Here is a 15,201-nt window from a genome sequence, read left to right on the forward strand (position 1 = left end):
AAAGGAAGACAGCTGTGGTTCCCTAGGCTGTGGGAATACTGAGCCACGTGTCATCCTAGAGACATCTTGCAATATTCTGGACACCAAAGCAGATGCACTATCCTTACCCAGACAGGTACCTGGCCAGCCCTTCCTTCATCCCTCGTGCGAACACCGAAACCATCCAGGCAGGCTTGGGTGACTCTACAGTTTTACGGGTGAAGAAACTCCACCCGGAGGAGATCTCTATGGACTTGGAATCCCAGGGAACACAGGGAGAAGGGATTTGAACCCAGGTCAGCCCATTGCAAAACCTATGCCTTTCCCCACTACCTGGATATGTTTTATTATCCTCAAGACCACCAAAAGCCACAGGGCAGAGGGTCTCCTTTAAGACAAACACAGCAACATTACCGAACAATATTACTGAAATGAAAGCATTTTGCACTACTTTGTTCATTATTTTTATGGTACTCTGGGATTTTTGTGGGATTTGTTTTTCATTTCACTTCTGTAAGCCTGCCAATGCTTTAAAGCAATATTTCAACTGGGGAGGAAAAAAAACACCAATTTTCCTAGCAAAAACTCAACAACACTTTCCATCCTTCTTTCATAAGCTTTTGGGAAATTCCCCCTCCTCCGCCGCCTCCCCTCCACCCCAGCCCCCATAAAGTGTAAATGCAATACTTAAGCTACCGTTTAAATGTCCCCTAATGTTCAAAAGAAACTCAATTTGTGGTTGCAAAGTTCTGAAATGTTAATTATCTCACCAGCAGTCCCACCTGAGAAGTCACAAATCATCGTGGCACTCAGGCCACACAAGCCCAAGCTCCGGCATCTCCGAGCAGTCCTGGACACCAGTGGCTTTGCCAAGGTGATCATTGCTCATGGACAGAGGTGTCTGAGGACTTGGAAGTCAGGTCCCCGAAATAAAAACAAATCGTTGCGCCCATCCATCTGTTGAACAGCCACTGGTATTTCCCAGTAGTGTCCAGAATGCTAACGACCGGGAACCTTGCAGTTCAGATTCCGTTCAATGCAGGCAGAGTTTAGAAACTGCAATTCTGGCCGTCGCCGCGGCTCACTAGGCTAATCCTCCGCCTTGTGGCGCCGGCACACCGGGTTCTAGTCCCGGTCGGGGCACCGGATTCTGTCCTGGTTGCCCCTCTTCCAGGCCAGCTCTCTGCTGTGGCCCGGGAGTGCAGTGCAGGATGGCCAAGTGCTTGGGCCCTGCACCCCATGGGAGACCAGGAGAAGCACCTGGCTCCTGCCTTCAGATCAGCACGGTGTGCTGGCCGCAGCGCACCTGCCAACGGCAAAGGAAGACCTTTTTCTCTGTCTCTCTCTCTCACTGTCCACTCTGCCTGTCAAAAATAAATAAAAAATAAATAAATAAATAAATAAATAAATAAATAAATAAATAAAAGAAACTGCAATTCTGCTGCCATCCAGCCTTCCCATAGCACTGTGGTTTCGGACTTGTCTCTGGAGGGCCAGGGCTGCCTCGGAGGTTCTCTGGGGGCCATGTAAGCAAGAGGCAAAGGCGAGGATTCTCTGCCCCCCACCCACCACCTACTCAACTGCAAAAGCTTTTCAAGGATCTGTTTCCTGGACTCAGGTTTGCTCTGTCAGCTTTATTTTGGATAAAGGACACCAATGCAACTTTTAAAAAAAAATGTTGGGGCCGGAGCGGTGGCATCGTGGGCTTAGCCTCTGCCTGTGGTCTTGGCATCCTATATGTGTCCCCGGTTCAAGTCCTGGCTGCTCTACTTCTGCTCCAGCTCTCTGCTATGGCCTGGGAAAGCACTGGAAGATGGCCCAAGTCCTTGGGTCCCTGCACCCATGTGGGAGACCTGGAAGAAGCTGCTGGCTCCTGGCTTCGGATTGGCGCAGCTCCGGCTATTGTGGCCATCTGGGGAGTGAACTAGCAGGTGGAAGAGCTCTCTCTTTCTCTCTTTCTCTGCCTCTTTGTAACTCTGCCTTTCAAATAAATAAATAAATCTTTTTAAAAAGTTCTTTCGTATTTATTTGAAAGGCAGAGTTAGAGAGAGAGAGAGAGAGAGAGAGAGAGAGAATCTTCCATTCGGTGTTTCACTCCTCAAATGGCCACGATGTCCAGGGCTGCGCCAGGACAAAGCCAGGAGCCAGAAACTTCCTCAGGATCTCCCATATGGGTGCAGAGTCTCCTGCAAATAGAGCCCCTTGCTCCAACTGGGTCAGTGGTACTAAAATCCTATGGGTTCAAGTTCTCAAGTTCAAGTTCAGACTCTTTAAAACATTCTCCCCCCGCAGTGGTGGACGGCACAAGGCCCTCATCCTTGTCCTGGGGGCCCTTGGTGACTCCCTGTTCTCCATCAGGAGCTGGGGGCTTCCCGGGAGCAGGAACTTCATGGCAAGGTGTGGCTGTCCTGAGTCCCCGAAAGGCCTTGCGTACACCCAGAAACTAAGCAAACAAACAGATCCCTGCCATTTCTTCCAGCGGCGCAGCAAAATGTCCCTGGGGAGGCTGGTGAAAACTGCGAGCTCTGCTCTGGGTCCCCATCGCCATCATCATGGACCCATCCCCTCCCCATTCCTCCCCCCACCCCAGCGTGAGCCGCCCAGCAGTGCAAGCCATGGTCCGGAGTGACAGACAAGGCTGTGGCTCGCTTCCAAGCCTCTGGTTGATGAAACCCATTGCAATGACTTCGATGAGGTGCAGGAAAATGGGTCACTCCTTGAGTTTCTAAGCCTGCCCCAAAATAGCTACGTTACATCATCGCCACCCAGGGCCTGACTCTTACCCAAACAGGTGCGCAACTTGGGGGTTTGTTTCTGAGTAATTTGCCAGCTGAAAAAAGGCTGCCATTCAGGGCGCCCTTATTAGCTCGGGTACCAGCCAGGCATGCTCGGCCTTACCACGTGCCGGGATCTGTTCTCAGCCCTTTAGCACGTTAACTCATTAATTGTCACAACAGCCCTATGAAGGTGGACGTCACAATTTTACAGACAAGAAGACCAAGGCACAAAGAGCTGGCGGCACGTAGCTGCGGTCACCCAGCTACGAGGGAGGAGGCAGTGGATGCAGGCTGACAGCTGCTCGCTCTGCTGGGCCTCCAGCAAAGTCGTATGAGAATGTTCTCAGCTTGTTGCTCGTGCAAAAACCAGAACCTCAGATCCAGCTGTCATTAGGGATGACCGCAGAAAGATGGAGATGGGGGAGACGACACTAGCAAGTTGTTTTCAATTGTTTTGTGCATGCAAAAAGCACACATTGCAAAACGTGCAAACGGGCACTGCAAAGAAAGAAGGGCTGGACTGCGGGAACAGGGGCAGGCACTGTGGTGTAGCCAGGAAAGTCGCTTCCTGTAACAACAGCATCCAACATGGGCACTGATTCCAGTCCTGGCTGCTCCACTTCCCATCCTGCTCCCTCCTAATGTGCCTGCGAAAGCAGCAGGGGAGGGCCCAAGTGCTTGAGTCCCTGCCTCTCAGGTGGTAGATCTGGAAGAAGCTCCAGGCTCCTGGCCATCTGGGGAGTGAACCAGACGACAGATGATCTCTCTCTCTCCTCCCCCCACCCCGTAACTCTTTCATATAAATAATAAATAAGTAAATAAACAAATAAATAAACAAATCTTTTAAACAAGAAAGTGGGGGGCTGGATGTGGGTGGCTAAGGTGAGGGGTGATATTACCAGCCTGCAACTAAGGCACCTGAACTAGCAGCTGCTGCTCCATGTTGCTCCCTGGTTCTGGTTGCTCCGCGTTTGTTTGCAGGGCAATAGGTCTTTTCCCCGTCTCTTGGGTGGACTTGAACCTGGCCCACCAGTGATCTTCCCGGAGTTGGCACTGACTCCATGGGCATTGCCAGGGCCTCTGTCCCCTGGGTCCCTCAGCACCCAGCTCCCAGAGGAAAGGAAAGGCCTCCCCAAGCTGCCACCTCGCCTCTGGACAGGAACGCGTGCATTGCCATTCCTTCACGGAGGAGCCCTAGGCTGCAAGCAGAGTTTGCCTTCGTCCAGAGGGGCAGCTTCCAGACATCGCCTTTCCGAGGTGAAAAGCGATGGTTCCTGTGGTGACATGCATGCGGCCTCGCGTTAGCTCCAGGGGAGCAGGGGAGGGGGAGAGGAGCAGGCAAGCACGCGGGCTCCTCCTCAGGCTGCGCACCCGCTCCAGGCAGACAGCGGGCTCGGGAGACGGCGGTCTTTCCCGTGGCGACAGCAAGGCCGCCTGCACTGCCCAGGGAGCCCACGCGGGCGGGCACGGACATCAGCTTGGATTTTGCACAGAAAGCATACACCCCAGCAAGCTCCTGTTTGGAAGGGGTCCTGGGTGACCCAGTTAGGCACTGCCAGTGGGAACAGAATGTGAGCCACTCGTCCTGTCTGAAATAGAATGTTGCTTCAAATTTTCTAAGAGCCACAGGAAAGGAAAAAAGAGACAAACAAAAGGAGGGAGTGAGGAAGGGAGGGAGGGAAAGAAAGAGGAAAAACCTGACATTTTCATTAATATTTTATCTGGCACAATATATCCAAAATATTAATATGTCAGCACATAACCATTATAGAATTGGGATATTTTACATTCTCTTTTTTAAAAAAAGATTTATGTATTTACTTGAAAAGCAGAGTGAGAGACACATCTTTCATACTCTGGTTCATCCCCAAAATGGCCCAGGCCAAAGCCAGGATCCAGGAATTGTGTCTGGGTCTCCCACGTGGGAGGCGGGGGCCCAAGCACTCAGGCCATCTTCCGCTGCTTTCCCAGGTGCATTAGAAGAGAGCCAGATTGGCCCGGTTGCCCCTCTTCCAGGCCAGCTCTCTGCTGTGGCCAGGGAGTGCAGTGGAGGATGGCCCAAGTGCTTGGGCCCTGCACCCCATGGGAGACCAGGATAGGCACCCGGCTCCTGCCATCGGATCAGCGTGGTGCGCCGGCCGCAGCGCGCCAACCGCGGCGGCCATTGGAGGGTGAACCAACGGCAAAGGAAGACCTTTCTCTCTGTCTCTCTCTCTCACTGTCCACTCTGCCTGTCCAAAAAAAAAAAAAAAAAAAAAAAAAGAAGAGAGCTAGATTGGAAGTGGAGCAGCAGGGACTGGAAGCAGTGCTCCCCATGGCACATGGGAATACCAAGCGGCCTCTTGACCCACTGCGCCGTGGTGCTGGCGCCCCGATCTTGGTGCTGTGCTAAGTACTCCTGTGTTCACACAGGCAGGCCTTCTGGATCTAGACTCAAGCATCCATGCTGCAATGCTGGCTGTCGCCTGTGCTGAGCGAGCACCGTGGAGCGCGGTGGATGCCGGACCCAGGGCCTCCATCTTCTCCAACAGCCCCCGCCCCCGAGCAACCAGCCAGCTTCTAACGGAAGCATCAGCAGAGCCTGGAGCTTGTCATAAATGCAGAGCCCCAGGCTCCGCCCAGGACTGATTTAAAACAAACTTCCCTGTTAACACGATCCCCAGTAATGTCTGCTCAGGAGGCTACAAGAACTCTGTTCCCTGCTCTTACACACTGGCAGTGCCAGGGACCCCAGCCTTCCACCCCCAGAGAAACCCGCGCATCTGTAAAGGGTTCCCGTTGTTAGCAAAGCCCTCACCTTTCTTTTGTTGCCTTCTCTGCAAAAGTACATCCCAAGAATTATCCCACCTTAGCCCAGCACCGCCCTGCACAGTGGGGGCTGGGTTCATTACAGACGAGAAAACAGAGCCCCACAGCCCGAGGTCACCTGCCCCAGACTGCATGGTGAGCCCCAGCCTGTCTCCGTGTCCTGTCTCTCAGCCTCTCCCAGCACGAGGGTCTCCCTCTACCTTCCACCTGCTGCTCTCACCCAACCCCCGGCTCCGGAGCCGCTGGGAGCCCAGGAGGCTGCCCCGACCTCACAGCACAGGGCTGCCGGCACTCCATGGGGAAGGCCTTCAGCGGCCCGGTTTTCCATTTCTCTGGATTTCAATTATTACTGATTTCATTCTTTCATTTATTTGCATTCCATATTTCATTTATTGCTTGAATACACTCTGTGGGCAACTGCCTACTCAGCATCCACGTTCCTCATCAAGGTTTAGAACAAGTTAAGAAATTGGCAACTAAGCAAATAGGCAGACACGAGCGAGAGTCACATGGCACCCGACAGCTCAAAGGTTCCTGGTTTCCAATTAAATAAGGTGCACGGTTAGAATTAGGGAAGGTCCACATATTACGAGAGGGACCTCAATTACACGAGGCTCACCTATGGGCAGCAGCGTCAAGATCCTGAACGTGCCACCGAATGCCACGTGACAGCGAGCCGCGGGACATGACAGAAGCAGAGTCCCTTAGGACATGAGAGTGGGCAACCTCTTAGGGAGGAAAACTCCTGAACTCCGATGTGGAAGTGAAAGTTTAGAAACTCGGAGCATGGCCGTCTGCTGGCGGCCGTCTCACTGCGGGCGGATCTTGTGAGTCTAAGCAGAGTGGTGTCCAGGGATGGTGCCCAGGACTGCACCTGCACAGCACGAGCCGAGTGCCAAGCTGAGACTGAGCCACGTGGCTGCTGACACTGAGGAGGCTCCTTGCTCCACACCGCCTGACTCGCAGCCACACTGACTACTGCGCTCACTCTCAGATGAGATGGTTTGCATCCAGGGCTTCTCCCTCAAAGGTAGACATAAGGAATAAGTGAAAACAAAGCAATTTTTAAAAGATTCATTTTTATTAATTTGAAAGAATTACAGAGAGAAATAGAGACAGAGAGAGAGAGAGAGAGAGGTCTTCCATCTGCTGGTTCACTCCCCAAATGGCTATAACGGCTGGAGCTGGGCCTATCTGAAGCCAGGAGCCAGGAGCTTCTTCCAGGTCTCCCATGTGCGTGCAGGGGCCCAAGGACTTGGGCCATCTTCTACTGCTTTCCCAGGTGCATTAGCAGGGAGCTGGATTGGAAGCTGAGCAGCCTGGATTCAAACCACACCCATGTGGGATGCTGACTCTGCAGGCCAGGGCTTTAACCTGCTGCACCACAGCGCCAGCCCCAATGAAGCAACTTTGAGGCAACGAATACTATTGCCTTCGAGGTGTCATTTGAGACACAGCTCACTGTGACGCCAAGAATTCATTCTGGAAAGGCCTCGGCTTCTGGTGACTCTGCTGGAGTGAAAAGCCCTTTAATTCATTACTGTGGGCGCCACAGCCTCCAGGGCCATTGGGTGTGGCCTGAAGGGGCGTGTCCACCTGGAACACTTGCAAAGTTCTCTCTGTGGGTGGGCACATGGAGCTTAATTCATTACTCCCACTCTGAGCTAGAGTAATTTTTTAAAGCTATATTTGCCTATCTTTCCGTAGATTCATTTTACTTATTTTTGGATAGTCTGCTTTGTATGTCTTTCAAAAGACCAATTAATTTGGGACCTGTCTTTGCCTCACCTGGGTTTCATCATTCGATTTGAGCAGGGCTGGGGAAATTCTGGCCCACAGGCCCTGTAAGGCCGGCAAAATCACGTGGCGTGGCCCTGCCAAGGCAATTGGGGGCAGGGCTCAAAATTCAATAGATCTAGAGCAGGCTAAATTTTAAGTGGATAATTTTGCATGCATGCAAATGAGTTTATAAATATCCAAATAGCCTTTGGCATAGAAAGGTTCCCCAGCCCCGGGTGAAAGGGTAAGAGAACCTGCCTTCCTTGGAGAATTTAAACTCCTTGACCTTGAAATGGTCACCAAGTGTGGGCAAAAGAGGGCCTTTGGGCTGGCCCAGTGGGACACGTGACATCTGTCTTCACAAGTGTTGTGGTTCACCTGGAACTTAGATTGGGAGATGAACTAAGTTCAAAATTCAAACGGAAAGTCTGCTCATTGGAAAAATCCCTGCCCCTTTTGGCCTGGAGTGTTACGTTCATTGAATGACTGCCACGTTCGTAAACTCTCCGGGAACTCCAGACGGGCTGTGCATCTGAGGGCAGGAGGGGCATGGACAGAGGAGAGGAGAGCCGGGGGTCCCTGAGAAAGAAGCCGAGGAAGACGGGTGGCACCAAGCCAGAGCCCTGCATGGCATATCTGTAGAAATGAGACACTTTCCTGCCTGTTTGTTTCCCCTCCCGTGGAACCTGCGTGGATTTTCTGTCCATTCAGAAAGTGTACAGAGAGGCTGCCTGACTCAAATCTTCCCTGGCAGTGGGGGGGTCTCAGGGAATTAAGCCGTCAGCCCCCTGGGTGGTGATGGCTGAGCAAATATCAGCCATGTGAAAACAGCCCAGAGAAAGCAAGTGGTCATTGCAAAAGTGTATGGTGATGACAAGTCCTCAGAGCTGCCGTCTGACCTGCAGCCCCGATCCATGATCTCTGTGCTCCTGACATTGGTGATTTTCCTGGCTGCAGGCACGGGCTGACTGAGGGCAGCCGGCAATTCTGCAGCCCAGGCCCGGGCACTCCCACTACACTCGGGAAATATAACCCAAACACCTGCTGTGCCGGCCAACTCGACTCAAGCCCCATGTCCATCTCTGCTCGCTCGTCACACTCTCTGTGCCCACGTCCAGCCAGGATCACCAAAACTGGTGAGAGTCCAGCAAGGCGGAAAACCAGGTCTGGCTCATCGGCAACAGATTCTCTGCAGCAAAACCAGCCTATGACGCCTTTGAACCCCCGTGGCCCGAGTCAACCCTGATGCCATGGCGGCATTTGGCATCAGTTTGTCAAGGACTACTGCCCACCATGGATGGCGGCCGCACTCCCGCGTTCTCACCATGTCTGCCTCAGCAGCAGTGAGCACAGCAGGTCCAGGTTTACTGCTGTGGTGTGCTGCAGGTTGACTTGTCCCAGACACTGTGCTGCATGATCACCCGCATTCCCCTACCAAACACCCCTGCGGCGTCTGGAGGGCCTGGCCTTTATTTCTGTCTTACGTGCAAGGGATCTACAGTGCAAAACGGCTCAGAAACAATAGTCCCCGCTTAGCTGCCAGGGCTGCCTTTCCCCACCGTTTGCGGTGCCTGAGACCACAGACAGTACTGAACCCCATCCAGGATATACCACGTTTTTTCCTGTACGTACACAACTATGATAAAGTTTAATTTATGAATTAGGCACCATAAGAGATTAACACCACAAATAAAGTGGACCAATCGCTGTGTTAAATGAAAGAAAGAGCCCTTGAACATGAGCACGTGACACGTGACAGTCTGACAATCCAGATGGCTGCCAAGTGACCAACAGGCAGGGAGTGCATATGGTGTGGATACCACGGACCAGGCAGGACTCATGTCCTCAGAGGGATGGCGCAGGACAGTGTGTGACATCACAGCGGAACTCAGAAGGGTACGCAAGTTCAAAGCCTAGCTATTGATTGTTTCCCCAGCCCAGTCTCGACCATCGCAGGTATTTGGGGAGTGAACAAGTAGACAAGAGTTCTGTGTGTCTCTGCCTCTTTGCCTCTCAACTAAATAATATACGTTTGAGCAGGGGTCATCAAAACCAAGGACAGCGACACTGCAGACGCGGGGGGTGGGGGGCACGGCTGAGACACATCCAGGAGCTGCTGCCAGTCGGGGCGGAGGCAGGATTCAAACTCACATCTGTCGCCTCCTTATTTCCAATCGCTGCACTGTAACACTCGTTCTTAATGTGCTCACCCAGAAGGCCAGGGGAGCCACAGGGCTCCTTCTCCGGGGGAAAGGGAAGAAAGGTGGCTCTGCAGTGGAGTCCGAGCCTTGGAAAGCCACCGGCGGCTGCCCCATCCAGGGGCCAACACACACGCTCATTGTGAAATGTGAAAGACTCGGGGTAGGGCAGGGCAGGGGTCCTGTGCCGGCACAGGAGAGATGAGGATGAAGTTAGCCATTCCTGCTCTCCAAGGCTAGGCTGGTGGCCGAGGGACGGACTTACAGAGTTGAGTCAATGTGGCCTTGAGACGAGCTCTCACTGAACACCACTCTTGGCACCAAGCAGTGCACGGAGCAGGGTGTGGGGACATGGCAGCCCCTGGCTCCTCCCCCAGCCTGGAAGCCGGCGGTTGCCGGTTGAGCCCCAGAAGCGCGGTGGGGATCTAATGTGCCGGAGGTGTTGCAGGGTAGGGGGTGTGGTCACTGCAAGGTGAGGTCAGTGCCAGCTCCAGGAGACGAAGACAGAACAGCACTGACAGGTGCTCCCGGCGTGTCCCTGTCATTACTATACACAGTCCCTGGGGATGGGGATTCGGGAGACTGGAACGGCAGCACCTGCTGTGGCCCCGACTGCACAGCAGCCATAGGTTGCAGGTGCTCCTGGCTGCCTTCCTGCTTCTCCCGCTGACCCTGGGCCCGGGATGCACAGGGCTGGTCTCCGCCTGGTGGCTGGGGATCCCCGTGCTTCAGCGAGCTTGAAGAAGCTTCCTGAACTTGACTCTGACTCTGATCTTCACGTCTGAGCTGCCAGCACTCCAAAGAGTCACTCCTCATGGAAACAACCTGGAGATCTTTCTGCAGAAGGGCCGGCTGGGCACATCACTCCTCAGCACCCTGCCTCAGGCCCCGGGGGACTTCTCCAGCCTGCACCAAACCAATTTTCCAAAGTGCTGTGGAATTAATGGCTCCCAGAAGAAATCCTATCCTTGTCACCAAGAAGAAAAAATAAAAGCATTTCTGCAACTCTTCTACGCAGTACAGCTCCAGGTCTTGTGGCCATTTGGGGAGTGAACCAGTGGATGGAAGACCTTTCTTGCTCTCTCTGCCTCTGCCTTTGCCCCTCTGTAATTCTGCCTTTCCAATGAATAAGTAGATAAATATATTTTTTAAAAAATAGCATACAGGAAGTGGTTAATATTGAAGGAATGGTATATTGTAGGTTCAGGTCCAAGGAGGACCTCTCTATGAAGATAACATTCACAAGGGCCAGCCTGGAAAAGGACAGGGGAAGAGCTTTCAGGCCTGAGGAAGGAATGGCTTGTGCCAATGTCCTGGGACAGAGCGCAAGTGAACCGGACAAGCTAGTAGAGCAGGTGCCTCCTGCCCCACTCCCCTTCTTCTCCTCCTCTCCACACCCCAGAAGCACTGTCCTCGGGCTTCAAAGAAAACCCAGCACACTCTGGCCACCCTCTGCTTTGTTCCTGCAGCTTCCATGGTGATGAAGAAATAAGCTCCAAAAAAAAAAATGAGTGTGGGTGACGTTCCCCCAGCGAGCATGCTCTTCCTGCCCCACCGCGCCAGCCCGGGCGCTGCAGTCAGCGCACCGCCGTGGTCGTCGGCAATAATTGTTGCATTAATTGGTGCTGTCCGGACCAGACAGAACGTAAAAGATCCCACTGTGTCCAATAATTAATGTTTTTCCCTCACTGCAATGCCATTAATCAGGGGCTCTTCCAAGAAGCGAGTAATTGGCTGGTTAGGCGTCATTAGGGTATTTATAGATAAGCTTTGGTCTGGAGACAGAGGAAAGCTGATTATGTTTATTTAGACTCTATTATCTATCGCTAATGTGTTATCCTGTGTTCCGATCGTCCCCATTCTCTGGGCCCTAACGATACAGGGCGCACTCGCAATGTGATTTCAAGGACCCACGACGCGCGGCTTTCTCTTCGTGGCCGGGGAGAGTGGGCACTCACTGGAGCCTCTCCCCAGGTTCCCAGGTTCCACTCACACCCTCCCATCCACAGCGACCCTCCCCTGGCCGCCAAGAAATTTAGAGCAAAGCTCTAGGAAGAAGCAGAAAGACAGCTCCTCCTAATTAAACCTCCAAGGAGAGGAAGTTTCTTGGGTTTGTGATTATCTGAAGGGTTTTTGAAAATGTAAATCCGGCTGGGGAAACATCGCTTTGCAAAATAGAGGGAGGGGAGAGGTGGCTTGCATTTGACAGGCTTTCCTGGTGACAGCAAGTAATGAGGGCTCAGGAAGTGATGAGCCATGGCAGAAACATGCGGGCTCATCCTGGCTGCACTAGCAGGTGCAAGAACAAGCGCTCTCCAGGTCCTGGGAAGGCTGGGCAGTGCCCAGGGGAGCTGGTTTCCCCCTTGGATCCAATTGTGCTTTGCTAGATTTTCTGAAGAGCTTCCTCATGTTAAGAAACAGGTGTAGATATGCACAGTAGTGCGAATGGGTTGGAAGGGTTAATGGGAGAGGGCCTTTGGCACAGTGGCTAAGATGCTGGTTGGGACACTCCCAGGTCCTGTTCTCAGTGCCTGAGCTCAAGTCCTGGCTGCCTGGGTTCGAATCCTGATGCCACTCCCAGTTGCAGCTTCCTGCTAGTTCACTTGAGGGTTCAAGTGTTGGATCCTGCCGCCCGACAGGGATAGGCATTGGGTTCCCAGCTCCTGGACACTGGAGGAGTGAGCCAGCAGGCGGGACCAGGCTCTCTCTCTCTCTCATGCTCAAATAAAGTAGATAAATATTTTTAGATTATTAAAATGGTGTATCGCTTCTCGGCCTTTAGGCTAAGATCAAGTGTGATTATTAAAATGGTGTGCTTGGGGCCGGTGCTGTGGCGCAGTGGGTTAACGCCCTGGCCTGAAGCGCCAGCATCCTATATAGGCGCCAGTTCGAGACCCAGCAGCTCCACTTCCTGTCCAGCTCTCTGCTATGGCCTGGAAAAGCAGTAGAACATGGCCCAAGTCCTTGGGCACCTGCACCTGTGTGGAAGATGGGAAGAAGCTCCTGGCTCCTGGCTCCGGATTGGCACAGCTCTGGCCGTTGTGGCCATCTGGGGAGTGAACCATCGGATGGAAGACCTCTCTCTTTCTCTCTCTCTCTGGTTCTCCTCTCTCTGTGTAACTCTGACTTTCAAGTAAATAAATAAATCTTTAAAAAAAATAAAATAAAATGGTGTGCTTTATGTTATATATATTTTACCACAGTTAAAAGCACCACTACTAGATGGATAAGTAGCAGTATAATTTACAGGTAGAATTTAAAAGCATAAAAAAGGAAACAGAGTTTTAACTATTACTGTAATGTGGCTAATACTTATTTTAGAAATCAGATACATTTTTAAAAAGTCTCTTTGGCATGCACAGTTACCCTCAAGTTAATTTTTTAAGACCCTTAAATTAACATCAGTAATTCAAAAGAACTGTCCCTTGGACTAACTGAGCTGGCTCAGTGGGGCTGTAGAGGGAGGCCTTCATTCATTCTGATCCCTTCCCAGGCAACTTGCTCTGTGGACGGCTGGTGAGCCACCCTTGGCTGTAATCTCACATGGTTCCATAGTATCACCTGTCACTGTCATAAACCAAGAGGCCAGACACAGCCAACAAGACTTTTGTGAAAGGCATAGCCAGATGCGCACCTGTGTAGGTGTGTGCGTGTTCTGCACACATCTCCCACATCCTCATCTCTCACCGCACCGTGGGGGCAGGAAAACACAGCAACAGAAGTCTGGAGACCCGAGTTCAAGTTCAGGCTCTGCCCCAGGCCACATGTCGTGTGAGCAGAAAGAGACACCTGACATCATCACACCTGGGCGATGAGGATGATGCTAATGGATGCTTGCCATGATGCCTGTGGAGGTGCCTGGCAGGTGCAGAGAAGCGGGTCCAAGAATGTCCGTCTCCTCATCTAGGAGAAGAGACGAGAACATTCCCCTCACTCGGGCGGAAGCACCGGGGAGGCCCCATGCCCTCCTGCCTCTGCACCTTCTCCACGATGGCCACGCTGTTTTCGAAATGAGCTCCCTGCAAGCTGCCCTGTGTGGGCCCATGTGATGTAACTGTGCACATTAAGTGTGCAATGCTTTTGAAAAGCCATGGCCTTTCCTCCCCCAGCTCCCCTGCACTGGGACCGGGTTAATTTGCGGGCGCATCTGTGGTAGGTGCTGGGGAAGTTGCTCGGAGATATTTTTAGATCCTGGCCTGAGGCCTGAAGGTTGGGAGGCTGGCTCCCAGGACACGGAGATACTTACAGTATGGTCGAGTGACAGGGCCAGCGGGGAGTCCTGGGAGCAGCCCAAGGCTAGTGGGTGGATCAGCAAGGCTGGAGGGTACACCATGGTCAGGGACGGGTCCAGGGAGCAGGCACCGCCCACTCCAACACATCCACACCCCTGATACCACCTAACAGGTATTACCTGGCCCAGGGTAAGAACTTGGCCCTGCAGGGCCACAACAGGATCTCATTTGTAAACGTGGGGAACAGACTTAGCGCTGGAGCTAACATCTCAGCAGGTAGCTCTGATTCAGAGTGCCTGCTGTCTAGCCAGTCCTGTGCCAGGTGCCGGAGAGGGAGGGTTGGAGGAAAAAGAGGAAGAGGGGCGTTACCCTCACCTTGGCCTGAAGGAGTCCAACATCCTCCTAACCTCGCCATGGTCCTCATGTTTTGTGGAAAGAAACCTGAACTCTGCACAGAGCTCTAGGCTCCAGCATTGGTGCTTCTGATGCTATTTTGCAAAGCTCCTTGCTGTCCTCAATTAGACCTCGGCAATGGCGGACCTCCTTGGCACACAGGACGCCCGAAGTAACACGATGCCTTCCCTGTGCTCGGACATAGAGAAAGGGGAGAAGGAAGAAGTCTAACAAAGCAATATGCTCTTCCATGGTAAATTCTCTGACACAGCTTTGCTGGGGAATACAAGAAAGAAGTCCAGTGCTTGCCTTTGGCTACAAAGGCCCAGCGAATACCACGGCTACCAGACAGACAACAAGCGGGTGGTTGTGGAGATTCAGATCGTGATGTTGCTTCTCCCAACACGGTGAAGGGTGCCTGGTGACCTCCCAAGCGGAGCCCAGGGCAGTCGTCCTCTTGTTCACACGGTGCTCGCACTCCTAGACTACTCAGGGCACAATCGAAACCCTGCTAACGTTGCTTTCTGTTCACACGCACAAGAGTTAAAAGTCCTTTGACCAAATGAGTACCCACTGAGGCACCCTGAGGTCACAGAGGACCCAGGGCCGGCCACTGTGGGACAGTGACACGCGCTGCTCAAAGCCTTGCGTCCCAGGCACCTGCGCACTGAAGTTGTAGCTCTCTCCTCCCAAATATCCCAATGCATTCTAGAAGATTCTACAGCCCTTCCTCAGGAACTGCTGATCTGTCCCCTGCCTGCTCCCCAACGGTGGTTTGTCCCCTTGTCCCTGCTAAGGTCTGATTGTGTCTCCCAAAGCTCCTGTGTTGGGAACTGAATCCCAGGGCCACAGGGTCGGCAGGTGGGACCGTTTTCTCCCCTCACTCTCCTTCGACTTCTGAGAAACCTGGAGGGAAACACACAGGCCCCGCCCTCGCATGGCACCGTGTTGCGTGGCACCGTGTTGGGTAATGAGTCCTCGAGTCCTCACCTGATTGCCCCGCCCTTGGATTCCTCGCTTCTTTTTGATGCTGTG

The sequence above is a fragment of the Lepus europaeus genome, chromosome 17 (assembly GCF_033115175.1).
Source record: "Lepus europaeus isolate LE1 chromosome 17, mLepTim1.pri, whole genome shotgun sequence".
Taxonomy (NCBI): domain Eukaryota; kingdom Metazoa; phylum Chordata; class Mammalia; order Lagomorpha; family Leporidae; genus Lepus; species Lepus europaeus.